Below are 15,530 nucleotides of genomic sequence, written 5' to 3' on the forward strand. Positions count from 1 at the left end.
TCCTTTTAACCTCCCAAAAAAAGTGTAGAGTAATTTAAAATACCTAAGAGTTTCCATTTTAGCAAGTCTTAATTCATTATGCGTAGCTCTAAATAGAACTCTTTGTAGCAACTGAGTGCCCAAAGTACAAAAACCCATCTGTAAACCAGGATCTGCGATTTGCTGAACAAAGTTGCAAATGAGTTTGAAACTACAACGCGGTGGTGCGGCCTAAACGCTAATAGATCTCTTTGCAAATTGTGCTTTCACATGGGGTCACAAAACAACCTGCCTAATGAATATTTATTAAGCAGGTTGCAATTTACCATGCCCTGTAAATAGCTTTAAATGTGTGGGGTGTAGCCTGCTAGTGACATCAGTCCACCATACATCTGTGTTGGGAAATATTTTCTTCCTGGCATGAATAGCTGTAGATACAAATGCTGTGCATACACCTGCCATCTTGCATTGGGGCATCATCTCGGGGTAGTTTCCAGGCAGTTTCAACCACAAGAATGTCCTGTGAGTGATGGAAAGAACTCCATTTCAAAACTGCCCAAAGTGTTGTGCAAGTATCCATGGAAGGAACTACCCAAGGTATGTAATCTGTGTCTGTCTCCGAACTACAGTAACACCTTCTGCGAAGCTTGCCTCGTCTTTCAAAGCAAGAAAACCATCCATTATCGTTGATATTGAAGACTTGTGTCCGCATCCATGGGGCCCAGACAAAGCGACGGCACTTCAGATCTCTTCGGTGAACAGGACGTTGAAGGCAACCCCCAGCCAGGAACATCTGCTGAGGAGGCTCAAGTCTACTTCAGTGAGGACTCCATCTCCGATGCGGAGTCTGATGACGAAGATGGCTGCTTTGAGTATAACCAGCCTTTCTCATCCACCACTGGGCACGAGCAGAGGTCTAACACCAACGTTGAGGGGGTCAGGGATCGATCCTTGAAGCCAGACATCAGGCTTCCGGTCCACCACTGCCTAAAGGCCACGGTTGGCACCAACAGCACTCTCCGTACCTGGCACCGAGCCAACCACTAGTGCTGAAGCCAATACTGCAGTCGTGCCGACGTCAAACATCAGTGGACCCGAAGCCTTCGACACTGGTGTCGAAAACCGATCCAGCTTCAAAGCTTTCGGTGCCAACAGCGCACAAGATACCCTCAGAGTTCAAACACTCCGCGCATTGGATCCCTACTTTTGTTGGCTCCAAAGACCAGGAACAGCCCATCTTCCTTGTGGCTGCAAGAACTAGACACTCGACAAAACCAAATCCATATTGACACACAACAATGTCAAAATCTGATAGAGACTACTAGCCGCAGATTCCTTCACGTAGAATTATCCCCAGGCGTGAGACTGGATCTGGAAACTTTTTGCCACAGCATCCCTGCGCGCCGGGGGCGGGACGACCTCACGCAACTCCGCCCAGGCGTCGTCCGCGTACGTGACGTCAGCGAGGTCACATAAGACCCGCCCCGGCGTGCTCATGTCAGTTTTTCCTTTTCCGCGTGCAACGCGGATCCGTTCCTTACTGCGGGCCTGTTTAAGGCTCCCTTTCTTCCATTCTTTTTTGGTTGGAACAGTGTGCGAATGCCGTCGGGCTTTAAAACTTGCACGTTTTGTGGGCGTCTTATGTCTGCGACGGACCCTCACCTCATTTGCATGTGGTGTTTGGTGGAAGATCACGGCACCTCAGATTGTGCGGCGTGCCAAAAGTTGAAGCCGAAGTCGCGGCGGGAGCGCTGAATGAAACTTCTCTTGGCGCGTCTCTCCAGGTTGACGTCCTCCCCTCGGTCTGCTTCGGCGGACGGCTTCAGGTCCAGCCGTGGACGTCGTCCTCGTCTTTCGCCGATGTTACGTGAGCGTCGCTTCCCGGTGGGTAAGTGTCGCAGTTCGTCCCTGGGAGCGTGGACTGTCCACGGTTGATGCGGCCCGCGTGTCGTCCTATCCACCATTTCCCGGTGTTGGGGCATCGAGAGTCCAGATGGAGACTTACGCGGCGGCTTTGCAGGCCTCGCTGGCGTCTTCTCCTTCTTCCCCTCCTGGGGCGTCGGCGGATCCCTCGCATTGCGCAGGGCCCTCTGCGGTGCCACCGGTGGCTCCGGCCCCGACTGGGTCGGATCCAGGCTTGGAGGATGTGGTACTGTTGGTGTGCGGCTCCTCTGGGGCACCTCCTTCAGGCCACGGCGTCTCTCTGCCTCGCCGCACACCCCTGCGGGGGTCCCTGTGGTGTCGCGGGAGGTCGCCGGGTCTCGGGTCACATCCCCGAGCCCCTCTCGGTCCCTTGGCAGGGTGATCCTGTCTAAGGCAGAGGTGACGCCGCTAAGGAGCCGGCAGCAGCTAGACCATGCAGAGCCACAGGGGTTGGTGGCCCCTCCTCGTCCCGCTCCAGGTCGAGGGCAGACCCCTCGTCCCTCTACGGGCCCCTCTCATACCTCCTCACAGGCGGCTGCATCGTTGGGGGGCGAGTCGGAGGTTGTTACGTCCCGGGCACCGCCACAGGGGTTGCCGGGCAACCTTCGGCTCCTTCTGGGCCGCGGGCAGCGGAAGGCTTCGGGCCCCTCTCCGGGCCCATCCTGTTACTCCACGCAGATGGTTGCCTCGGCGGGGGTCGGGCCGGTGCCTCTCTGGGGCCGGTGCGGCTCCAGCTCTACTCTGGTCGCCGCACCGGTCTCCGGTGCGGGGTGACTTGGAGGTCCCTTGCCCGGCGACGCCGGATGCCGCCGGTGTCCTGCCTCGAGCAGCGGACTCTACGGATCCGCGCAGGGGTCGTACCGCGGATTCGTCTTTGGACGCTCCTCCTTCTCCGGAGGCAGGCTGCATATTGGTGTCATCCTCCCCGGAGACTGGTCGCCGTGTGGTGTCCTTTTCACCGGCGTCGAAGGGTGGCTCCCCACCCTTCCTGAGGCAGGGGTGTTCGTCGGAAGAGTGGCAGGTCCCTCATTCTTCGGCTCCTCCTGACTTCCAGGTCTGGCCCATGCCCGCCCCACTTGGCCTCTGGGACAGCCGCCTTAGTTTGCAGCCGTCGCCCACAGAGGAGCTGCTTTCTTCACCGCGGGGCCCTATGAATACGGGTGCGGCTTCCGCTCACGCGGTGTCCACGGCTGTGGGTATCCTACGCATGGGTGACCCGGTGACTCACTTTCCGGCAGACCATCTGTTGGAGGTCCTCCACCAGGGCTCTGGTTGGAGGGAAATCCTACTTCCCTTTTGAAGGTTCGTTCCTTTCTGCCTTGACAGGGGCTTGGAGGCGTCCTGCCTCCAGGGACCCGGTGCCTCCGCTTCTGCATTGGCAACTGCTAACACCGCGCCTGTCCATTCACCCCTCAGCCGCCAGTCCCCTTCTGCGGACTGCTTTTCCCTACCTAACGCCCCTGTTGGCTCCGCCTTCCAGAGAGACCCGCTGCCTGGACATTTGGGGATGCAACATTTTCACCTCAACCAGCGCGGCCCTGCGGGCTCTTAACACCTTGTGTGTGATGGCTAGGGCCTCCTCCTGTTTGTGGGACTCTGCTGAGTCTGTGGGGTCTGCAGCGTCCCAGGAGTCTGCTCAGATGGATTTGCGGCACCATGCATTGGATGGCCGGGAGCTAGCAGCGTTTATTCTCTGCTCCGCTCTGGACGTCTCTGAGGCGCTGGGCTGGGCCATGGCTTCCTCGGTCGCCCTCCGTCGACGTGCCTGGCTTCGGGACGGCGTCGTCCCCGAAAATATTGGGGAGGCTCATTGATCTCCCATTTGATGGCAGTTTGTTGTTTCATGCCATGCCGACTCCGCCATTCAGAGGCTCTTGGCAGGGCTCCATCCTCCTCCTCCGTCCCCTCCTCAGTGACTCCTGCGTTAGGGTTGCTTTTGGACCTTCTTAGACCGGTGGATATGGTTGTGGAGTATGTTTTTCTAGCCGTTTACGTCCTTCCTTGGGACTTTGGCATTGTAGGCTGCTGGATGGCCCCTTTGTTGTTTGTGTGAGTTCTGCAGGAGTTGTTGCGTAGACTTGGCCCTGAGATTGGGCCTTCTGCTTTGCTTGGGATGCTGTCAAGCCTGTAGCGGGGGTGCCTTTTTTTCCCCATGGTTCTTTTGTTTCTTCCTCTGCTGCAGAAGTTCTTCCAAAGAGGGTTCCCATATATTGGGACTTCACATGCCCTATGTGGGGTTATGGTAGCTGTCATATGGCTTGAGCTCTGCTGGAGGGTTCTGGTCGCCTTCGGGTACCTGTTCTCCATGGTGTTTGCGTAGGTTGCTTTTGCTTCCTAAGGTCGTGTGCGTGGCCACTCGTGGTGGTGGCCCGGGCCTCTCCTCCTCTCCCTGCTTCCGTTCTGCGATCTGGAATGTCCCTGTGTTCTCCCTTGCCAGGCGTTGCCTACTTGGTCTTCCTCGGGCTCTTCTTCTTGCTTCTGGCCTTCACTGCCGGCATTGTTCTGGCTGGCAGGCTGCTCTCCATCTGGAATGGGCTCGCCTTCTTCTCCTTGGTTTCCTTGGGCCCTCTAGGCGGCGGCTTCTTCTTCCGTCTTCCTGTCTTGGCATTCAGCGGAAGCTATGTTGCCTTGGGAGTGGGGTGCTTCGGCCTCTCCGTCCTTGCCCTTGGTTCCTCTGCTGTGAGTGTACGAGCCTCTTCAGCCTTCCTTCCCTCCTACGTCCCCTTGGAGTCAGTCGGGTTCTGCTTGTGGGGGTTCCCTTGGCATGGCAGGGGCAAGGTTCTACCTGGTCCACAGATTTGGTCCCCTGTGAGGCCCCTCTGTTCTGCTTTGGCTGGTAGGGTCCTTTCGCAAACCCTCCTTCCCAGGGGGTATTGCTAGGGTATTTATTCTACGTGAAGGAATCTACGGCTAGTAGTCTCTATCAGATGTACGAGTTACTTACCTTCGGTAACAATGTATCTGGTAGAGACGATTCTAGCCGCGGATTCCTTCACGGCCCACTCTTCCTCCCCTGTTCTGTGAGGATCCTTGGGTTGGTCTTCGGTACTCGCCTCCCGGTGGGGGGCTGTGTCTCCTGTGAGTGCCTTCCTTGTTCTTGACAGGTGGCACCATCTGGGGGCAGTTCATTCCTCCCTTGGTTCTTGGAGGATGGGGTTTCAGTGTGCTGGTGCTCTGCTGCTCTGGCTACTCCATGTTTGGGGGGGGGATTGCTTTTATCCTTGTCCTCCCTCCCCTCCTCCCATTGCTGTCCTCTGGTTTGAGGGTCTTCTGGCCATGTCTTGCACTTGTCCTTGTGAGTGGTTGCCCTCTAGGTTGGGGTGGATTCTTTGTTTTTTTTGTCCCTGTCTGTCTTGGGACTGGTCCCCTTCCTTGGTCAGGATGAGGGGTGTGGGCTTCCTATGTGTTCTGTGACTTTTATGCCTGTTCTTCCCTTCGGGGCACAGGGATGGGAGGTTGTCTATGTGCGGGCAGGGTGGCTGCGCAGGTTTCTGCTTGTTCTTTTTCTTTCTTCATTCCCTGCCCTTGGGGTCTGCGGTGTTGGCACTACCCTGGTGGTGGTGTTGGTCACCGTTTCTTTCCAATTTTCTGCTCTTCGCACACTATTCCCATGCTCCCACAGTTTTTTATCTGATTGTTCCGCGTTGTGGTGTGGAAAAGTTCTCCGAAGAAAACTGCAGTGGGCGTGCCGGGGCGGGTCTTATGTGACCTCGCTGACGTCACGTACGCGGACGACGCCTGGGCGGAGTCGTGTGATGTCGCCCCGCCCCCGGCGCGCAGGGATGCTGTGGCAAAAAAGTTTACGGATCCAGTCTCACGCCTGGGGATAATTCTACGTGAAGGAATCTGTGGCTAGAATCGTCTTTACCAGATACATCGTTACCGAAGGTAAGTAACTCGTACTTATCGCTCGGCTCTCGCCGAAGCCTAGAGACTTTATTCCTCCGAAGTGCAAGCTCATCTTCGAGGAAGTCTTAGATATCCCACCTCAGCAAGCGCCGAAGACTCTGAAGAGACACAGCAAGGCGACAAATCCACCTCCACTACAGTCTCCTCCTCCCCTTTACTAGAACTTACAACTCCCGCGTCGCCCACTTATCCACCCTCTGCCTCACTCAATATAGAGACCACCACATTCTGGTTTTGGGCAACATAGTCCAGGCTCTCTTCACAACCAGCCCTTTGAGTCCCATCCACGAGATGAACCCTGGGATGATTAGGATGTCTGAACCTCAGGGGACCTGTAACCTGCCCACCCATCACACATGGTCATACTCCAGGATGTCATACAACTGCTCCAGAAATGTAATTCATGACCACTGTACACCTGAAAGGCGCCTGCTTTCACATCCCGGTTTGCTCACCACAGGATACTCCAGTACATGGTAAGCGGTCACTATTATCAGTTTAAAGTGCATCCCTTTGGGGTTGCCACTGCCCCCCGGTTGTTCACCAACAATCCTGCAGTCATGGCCGCACACTTTTGGTGCACAAAAGTCGACAACTTGCCATATCTGGACAACTGACTGATCAATAGCGCAACCTAGCACCAGCACTTGGCTCACATCCAGGCCACAATAGACTTGGTTCACGCGCTAGGGTTCACCATCAGTGCCACAAAATCCCACTTCCAGCCCCAACAAATCCAACACTTTTTAGGGGTGGTCCTCAACTCAGTAGTAGGGATAGCTTCCCCAGTCCAGCAGGGACCTGGGCATTCCAGGCCTTGTTCCCTCCTATTCAGCCAGATCGCCGGGTAACAGTCAGGACAGTCATGTGCCTCCTGCCTTGCATTGCCATAGTCCCTCACGACAGGTTGCATATCCGCCCATTGCAAGATCGCCTTGCAGCATAGTTGATTTCACAAAAGGAGGGTCACTCGGAAGATATAGTATTAATCTGGGGGCACACTCATTGCTCTCTGCAGTGGAACAACAGAAACCCTTTCTTACTCCAGTATTGGAACTTGCATAGATTCCCATGCTTCTATCATTCCCCGTCGTCTGAATGGGAGTACCCGGTATACATAAAATAGCAATAGAAACCATTACCAAAACAGAACCTGGGCCTAGGCCCATTCTTGTTTTGCAACCTATCCACCTCTTTTTGTTAAAGAGACCAAAAAAAAACAGATCAACCAGATTAGCCTCACCACCTAGAACCCTCCTGAGAGAAGCTCAGAACCTCAGATTTTCTACCGCACGTTGTGCAAGGGAGTCTCCACTGAGCTCTGCTCAGTTTTTGTCCTAGAACTTGGATTCTAACAAAGTTTTCAGCATTTTTTCTTCAAATTCTTCAGGATGTCGGATAAAGAGAAGAAGGCCCTCTTTAAAGCATGTGCAACCTGTGCTAAGAAGAGGTTATATATTGAAGACAAGCACAAGGACTGTATTTACTGTCTGTACCCAGACCATAAGGCTGCACACTGTAAGATATGCCGCACTTTTTCTACCAAGACTTTGCGTGATCGTGAAGGGCATCTTTTGACCTGGCTCCAGAAGCTGAAATCAAGAAAGGAGCCAGTGTTCAGTGACAGCGACGAAACATCTTTGCGACCTCTTCCAGAAGGTCTGTAAAAAGGGGTCGAGCTTCTTCTTCACCTTCTGGTAAGACCTTGAAAAAGACCTCTGATAGGTCTGAAGGGCTTAGTCCTGTTGAATCTCCTCACCAAGGTGTAAGAGAGAGGGAAGGACTATCAAAAGGAGTAAGTTCTGAGAGGAAATCCAGTTCTGTTCCTCCAACGTCTCCTCCTGCGGCTTTAAAGACCTTCAAAAAGCCATCATCATTGACTTCTGATGTGAAATCATCAAAAAAGAATCACTCGTTGACGTCACCGTCATCGATTCCGTCGACGAAAAAGCCTAAGGTACAGTCTTCTTCATCTTTCACCCCATCGACAGGCTCGTCGACGGTGATTTCCTAGTCACCAGTACTGATACAGGGCTCTGTGTCGACGAGTTCAACGCCGGTGGTATTTGTATCGTCGACTAGGAGTGTGACGCCGCCAACAACGTCGACGAGGACGACGACGATATCGACGACCGCCTCGATGACACCTGCGTCGACAACGGTGATTTCTTCATCAACGATCCTTTCTTCGACGCCGATAGTCCAGTCGACGACGACGTCGTCGACGGTGAAAAAAAAATCGATTTTGCTCAATCAATCAATCAATCATAGGCATTTATAAAGCGCACTACTCACCCGGAGGGTCTCAAGGCGCTAGGGGGTGGGGGTCCGCTACTGCTCGAACAACCAGGTCTTGAGCTTCTTCCTGAAGGAGAGGTGGTCTTGGGTCAGGCGTAGTTCGGTGGGGAGGGCGTTCCAAGTCTTGGCGGCCAGGTGGGAGAAGGATCTACCTCCTGTTGTCGCTCTGTGGATGCGGGGGACGGCTGCGAGGGCGAGACTGGTCGAGCGGAGGTGGCGTTTGGGAGCGTAGAAGTTGAGGCGGCTGTTGAGGTAGGTCGGGCCTTGGTTGTGTAGGGCTTTGTGTGCGTGGGTGAGGAGCCGGAAGGTGATTCTTTTGTTGATCGGGAGCCAGTGCAGGTCTCTCAGGTGTCTGGAGATGTGAGTTCGTCTGGGGACGTCGAGGATGAGTCTCGCCGAGGCGTTCTGGATCCGCTGGAGTCTCTTCTGGAGCTTGGCGGTGGTACCGGCGTAGAGGGCGTTGCCGTAGTCCAGTCGACTGGTGACGAGGGCCTGGGTGACTGTTTTCCTGGTCTCGGTGGGGATCCACCGGAAGATCTTACGTAGCATGCGCAGGATGTTGAAACAGGACGAGGAGACGGCGTTGACTTGTCTGGTCATGGAGAGGGAGGAGTCCAGGATGAAGCCCAGGTTGCGTGCGTGGTCTGTCGGTTTGGGTGCGTTGCCCAGGGCAGGGGGCCACCAGGAGTCGTCCCAGGCGGAGGGTGAGGAGCCCAGGATGAGGACTTCCGTCTTGTCTGTGTTCAGTTTCAGGCGGCTGGTCGTCATCCACTCGGCCACGTTTTTCATCCCTTCGTGTAGGTTGGCTCTGGCGGTGGCGGGGTCGTTGGTCAGGGAGAGGATCAGCTGGGTGTCATCGGCGTAGGAGATGATGTTCAGGTTGTGTTGGCGTGCGATGGCCGCAAGGGGGCTCATGTAGACATTGAAGAGGGTGGGGCTGAGCGAGGAGCCCTGAGGGACGCCGCAGGTGACTTCCGTGGCTTCTGATCTGAACGGGGGCAGGCGGACTCTCTGTGTCCTTCCGGTGAGGAAGGAGATGATCCATTCCAGTGCCTTCTCCTTGATCCCGACGTTGCTGAGGCGCTGCACTAGGGTGCGGTGGCAGACAGTGTCGAATGCCGCGGAGAGGTCCAGGAGGATGAGGGCCGCTGTTTCTCCGTTGTCCAGCAGGGTTCGGATGTCGTCTGTGGCAGCGATGAGGGCGGTCTCGGTGCTGTGGTTGGCCCGGAAGCCTGACTGGGAAGGGTCGAGGGAACCAGTCGTCTCGAGGAAGGCTGCCAGTTGCTTGTTGATGGTCTTCTCGATGACTTTGGCTGGAAACGGGAGGAGCGAGATGGGGCGGTAGTTCTTGAGTTCGGTGGGGTCCGCCGTTGGTTTCTTTAGTAGAGCGCTGAGTTCGGCGTGCTTCCAGCTCTCAGGGAAGGTGGCGGTGTTGAGGGATGTGTTGATGATGTCCCGCAGGTGGGGTGCGATGACAGCGTCGGCCTTGTTGAAGATGTGGTGAGGGCAGGGGTCGGTTGGGGAACCGGAGTGGATGGAGTTCATCGTGCTGATGGTGTCTTCGAGGTTGATCGGTGTCCAGGCGTTGAGGGTGGTGGTGGGGGGGCGTTGGTTTGGTCGTGGGGAGCGTTGGTTGTGTTCTGAAGCTGTTGTGTATGTCAGCGATCTTGTTGTGGAAGTAGGAGGCGAGGGAGTTGCAGAGGTCTTGCGATGGGGTGATGTCGTTGGTTCCGGCGTTGGGGGTTGGAGAGCTCTCTGACGATGTTGAAGAGTTCCTTGCTGTTGTGTGCGTTGTTGTCCAACCGGTCCTTGAATGCTGTTTTCTTGGTGGCGTGGATCAGTTGATGGTGCCTTCGGGTGGCGAGCTTGAGGGTAGTCATGTTGTCCGGCGTTGGGTCTCTTCTCCATGCTTTCTCGAGGGCTCGGCAGTTCTTCTTGGAGCTCTTGAGTTCGTCGGTGAACCAAGGGGCCTTCTTGCTTCCGGGTCTGCTGGGTGGGGTCCTCAGAGGGGCGAGCTCGTCCGCGCAGGTGGAGATCCATTTCGTGAGGTTGTCGGCGGCTTGGCTGGGGTTCGGTGAGCTGGCGGGAGGGTGCTGGCTCAGGGATGTGGTGAGTTGTTCGGCTGTGATCTTGTTCCAGCTTCTTCGTGTGGCCTGTTGCTGGTGGTGGTGGACTGTGGTTCTTTTGAAGGTGAAGTGGATGCAGCTGTGGTCCGTCCAGTGGAGTCCAGTGGCGTGGCTGAAGGAGATGTCTTTGCTGGACGAGAAGATGGCGTCAAGTGTGTGTCCGGCGAGGTGGGTGGGGGTGGTCACCAGCTGCTTGAGTCCGAGGGTGGCGAGGTTGTCAAGCAGGGTGGTGGTGTTGCGGTCGTTGTTGTTCTCCAGGTGGAAGTTGATGTCCCCGAGGAGGATGTAGTCGGCCGAGGGGAGGGCGTGCGGGCTGATGAAGTCGGCGATGTCTTCGCTGAATTGAGTGCGTGGTCCCCGGGGTCGGTAGATCAGGGTGCCTCTGAGGGTGGTCTTGGGGTCGGTGTGGATCTGGAAGTGCAGGTGTTCGGCGGATGTCAGGGTGTTGTCGGCGTTGGTCGAGATACAGATGGTGTCTCTGTGGATGATGGCGATGCCTCCTCCAGTCTGGTTGTCGCGGTCTCTCCGGATGATCTTGTAGCCCTCTGGGACGGCGATGTCGGGCGCTGAGGAGTCGTTCATCCAGGTTTCCGTGAGGAAGGCAACGTCAGGAGCTGTGGTGTCGAGGAGGTTCCAGAGTTGAACGGCGTGTCTGTGGACGGAGCGGGTGTTGAGCAGGATGCACTTGAGGTGGTTGCTGCTGGTGTTCGGCTTGGCGGGTGCTGGTGCGGGGCAGGTCCGGATGCAGGTGAACTTGCAGGTGAGGCAGCTGAAGGGTCCGTGGGTGCGTCTCGGGGTGGCTCGGTAGCACCCGGGGGTTCGGCCGGTGTTGAGTGCGTTGAGGGTGGCGGCATCGTAAGTCCGGCGGGTGGGCTGGGGTCTGCGGGGGCCAGGGGTCCTGGCACTGGGCGCGGTCCAGGCGCGGACGGGCTTACCTTTGGCGCACCTTCGGCGCTCATTCGGTGCTCCCGCTGCGCGCGTCCGCTGCGCGGTCGCTCTGGGGGCGTCATAAGAGGGGAGCCGGGAGGGAGGGTCTGCGGGGAGGCGGGGAGCGCGGGAACCAATCGGCGGGCGGGGGGGCGGGGTCTCGTGGGCAGCGGCGGGAACCAGGGGGCTCGGTGGCGGCGCTTGGCGGCCCTGTGGCGGCTGGGGCGGCGCTCGGCGGCCCTGTGGTGGCTCAGGCGGCAGGCGGCAGCAGGAGGTCCAGCAGGTAAGGAGCAGGCGGGAGGTGTGGGAGCGACCAGGCCGAGGGCACAGTGGTCACACCTGGGACGGGGGAGAGGGTCCCCTTAAGAGGGGAGCCGGGAGGGAGGGTCTGCGGGGAGGCGGGGAGCGCGGGAACCAATCGGCAGGCGGGGGGGCGGGGTCTCGTGGGCAGAGGCGGGAACCAGGGGGCTCGGTGGCGGCGCTTGGCGGCCCTGTGGCGGCTGGGGCGGCGCTCGGCGGCCCTGTGGTGGCTCAGGCGGCAGGCGGCAGCAGGAGGTCCAGCAGGTAAGGAGCAGGCGGGAGGTGTGGGAGCGACCAGGCCGAGGGCACAGTGGCACAGTGGCTCAAACGTCAAATCACACCGGAGATGACTTCGCCAAGGAGGGTGACTCCTTTACCTCCTGCACTTCTCCTCGAAGAAGAGGAATCTGATGAGGAGGAGGGACCTTTTGGCTATGCTAATAGTCCTTCTCAGCTGCATGTCAAATGCCAGGACACGGATTCTGAAGGGGAGTTTGAGGATTTTGAGCAGTATGGTCCTCCCTCTCAATATAAACGAGAATATCATCAGGACATGGTCCAAATGCCCTCCTCCTTGCTAACAGACTTACAAGCTATGCTCTTGGATTACAGGAAAAGATGTGCAACACAGCCTCCTGTTCCAGTAGGAGTGCCGGTTACTGCTGTTCCTCCTGATCGTCCCGTGGCCCCTCAAGTACCACAGCCTCAGCCAATGCTGGAAGCGCAGGATGTTCCACCTGTTGCGCCTCCCGTCCAGGATGACACCTCTGACGATGACCAAGGCAATGTCACAATCCCGGATCCAGATGTAGAGTGGGATGACTGTTATTCCGGATCCAGCTTCTCCTGCTCCAGCACCTGTTGATTCCCCCCGGTGGATATAGGGAGTTTCCATAACTTAATGGAGAGGGCCGCTAAAAGGTTCGACCTGCCCATGACCAAGGTGGAATCCGAGTGCTTCCTTTACGATTTTAAGGAACCTTATAAGAAATCAGTCTGGTCAATTTTAATTGTGGACCATGTTTGGGAGGAAGGTTTAAAGGCAATGCAAAATCCAGCCACGATCATTCCAGTTTTACCTCGTCTGGAGAAGAAATATAAGGCTACGCATGGTAGCCCAGCCTGTTTAACCAGCCAGCCTAAACCGGACTCTGTCATCTCGCAGGCTGCTCAGAGGAAATCTAGAAATCCTTCAGCTCCCCTTACCACTCCTCCAGATAAAGAAGGCCGACGTCTAGATAATGTGGGCAAAAGATTTTCTTCTTTGTCTAGCCTGCTGGTCAGAGCAGCTAATTCTTTGGCTATATTTGGACAATACGATCTCCAGATGTGGTGCGACCTGTCTCCCTATCTTGATCAGTTGCCGGAAGAAGGAAAGAAAGAAGCAAAAAAGATTCTCCAGGAAGGCGAGATAACATTGGCAGAAATCATTGATTGTGCAATGGATATTGCAACGACTGCCTTTCGCTCCTTGGCTGGAGCGGCTGTCCTTCGCCGACAGGGCTGGTTGCGGGCCACTTGGTTCCGCCCGGAAGTCCAGAATGAAATCTTGGATCTGCCTGTTGATGGGGAAGCGTTGTTTGGAAAACATATAGATGATGCACTCCAAGACATTAAGAAGGATACAGAAACAGCAAAATCCTTAGGGACTCTGCAGTACCGCAAGTTCCCATTCAGAGGAGTGAGGGGGAAGAGGTAACTCTTCATATAGGGGAGGTTACCAACAACAACGGTACTCCTCGTATGGTTCCCAGTCTCAATCCTACAAGCTGAATTATAATCAACGGCAGAATCAATCTTCTTCCTCTCGCTCGAGCAATAGAGGAAGGCAGGGTCGCCTGGGCAGAGACCACTCTAAGCGCCAATAGCGGCTTAGTTGCTCTGACTACTGCCCTCTCTCCTCCTGTGTCATCAGTGGGAGGCAGAGTTTCATATTTCCTCCACAACTGGCAACAAATAACATCAGACCGTTGGGTATTAAACATCATTCGTTACGGCCATACCCTGGAGTTTGTCCAACCACCACCAACCAAGCCCCCTCGTGCCAAGGTATCGAAACATCTCCGTCTGCGAGGTCCAACAAATGCTCCTCAAAGGAGCTATTGAACCGGTCCCTATCTCTCAAAGGGGAAAGGGGTTTTACTCCTGGTTCTTCCTGATCCGGAAGAAGTTAGAAAAGTGGCGCCCTATACTAGATCTGAGGGAGCTCAACACCTATCTCATCAAAAAATCCTTTCGGATGGTTTCTCTACAAGACATCCTTCGACTTCTCAACTCAGGGGATTTCATGGCCACTCTGGATCTAGAGGACGCTTATTTTCACGTACCCATTCACCCAGCTCACAGGAGGTTTCTTCGCTTCACAGTAGCCAAGAGCCATTTTCAATTCAGGGTTCTTCCCTTTGGACTACGATCTGCTCTTCATCACATCACACCGGTAGTAGCTCCGGTAGCAGCCTTTCTGCGGAAACAAAAGCTTCAGGTCTTTCCTTACCTGGACGACTGGTTGCTAAAAGCTTCTACCAAACAGGCAGCAGAGGAAACCGTCATAACGTGTACACGCCTGTTTGCCAATCTTGGTCTAACAATTAACAAACAGAAGTCTTCTCTCAGTCCGTCAAGGACAGACAGATTTCTGGGAGCCATTCTAAACACATCCGTAAACAAAGCTTTCCTGACCTTGGAGAGGCAAGAGAAGCTGAGATCCATGGCTTCCCGACTGTTAACAAGGTCTCTTTCAGTTCTCCTCTACAAGTCCCTGCTGGGTTCCATCTCCTCATGCATACCCCTGATTCTTCACTGCAGATTAAGAATGCGTCCACTCCAAGAAGAGTTAGACTTGCAGTGGCGCCAAGTTGACGGACCCTTCGACGACAAGATCTCAGTGACCGAGGCCATGAAAGAGGCCGCGTCATGGTAGATGACCATAGAAAACAGTTCTCAAGGTCTGTCCTTCAGGCTAGCCCCGGCTCCACACATAACTACGAACGCCTCTCTCGAAGGCTGGGGAGCGGTGTTACAAGATCTTCATGTAAGCGGCCGGTGGCAGCCTCAGCAGCGTCTGTTGCATATCAATCTGCTGGAGCTCAGGGCGATTTGCCTAACCTTACAAGCTTTTCTTCCACGAATTCAACAGTTGACAGTTCTTATACGTACGTACAACACGACGGCCATGCATTATATAAACAAAGAAGGAGGCACCAGATCTCGACTGTTGTCGCAAGAAGCCCAAGCAATCTGGGAGTGGGCAATTCAGCAAGAAATATCACTCCGAGCGGAACATCTTCCAGGTGGCCTCAACAAAGCAGCGGACACTCTCAGCAGACTGAAGTCTGTCAGTCACGAGTGGTAACTGGACAACTTCACTCTTCAGAAGGTTTTTCACAGATTGGGCACACCTTCCATAGATCTCTTTGCCACTCCGGAGAACAGGAAATGCTGGTTCTGTGCAAGCAGGATTCACCATCCGGGATCGTTGGGGAATGCGCTTTCGATGGCCTGGTCAGATGCATTTGTTTACGCTTTTCCCCCCATTCCTCTGATCCCCAGACTTCTCAGGAAGCTCAAGGCAGAACCGTGCAGGATGATTCTGATAGCCCCTGCGTGGCCCTGACAGTTTTGGTTCACAGAGCTTCACCTTCTCTCCCTGGACCTTCTTCTGCCCTTGCAGCCGATTCCTTCGCTGCTGACGATGTCCCAGGGCCAAGTCTGGCATCTGGATCCTCAGTCACTTCATCTCTCAGCATGGCTCCTGAGCAGTGAGAATGTCTTCGTCTGAATCTCTCTGCAGAATGTAAAGAGGTACTTTCTCAGGCAAGAGCCCCAAGTACGAATAAGACTTACAGATTAAAATTGAAGCGTTTTTGTATCTGGTGTCAACACAATGGCCTCCATCCTTTTGAATCAGAGCCGCATGAAGTTCTTCCATACATTCTATCATTAGCAAAAGCGGGTCTGGCTCACTCTTCTATCAAAGTGCATCTGGCGGCAATTTCTCGCTTCAGACGCACGTCTTCAGGCTCTTCCCTCTGGTCGGCAAGGATAGTTAAACAGTTTCTCAAGGGACTT

The 15,530-nt window shown here is 55.2% G+C and overlaps 1 protein-coding gene across 2 annotated transcripts in view; it reads left to right on the forward strand.

Annotated features, from left to right (window-relative positions):
• VIRMA (vir like m6A methyltransferase associated) overlaps positions 1–15,530 on the forward strand; it is a 753,509-nt gene that overhangs the window by 310,324 nt on the left and 427,655 nt on the right. The window lies entirely within an intron of this gene.

This window comes from Triturus cristatus, chromosome 5_1 (genome assembly GCF_964204655.1).
Source record: "Triturus cristatus chromosome 5_1, aTriCri1.1, whole genome shotgun sequence".
Lineage (NCBI taxonomy): Eukaryota > Metazoa > Chordata > Amphibia > Caudata > Salamandridae > Triturus > Triturus cristatus.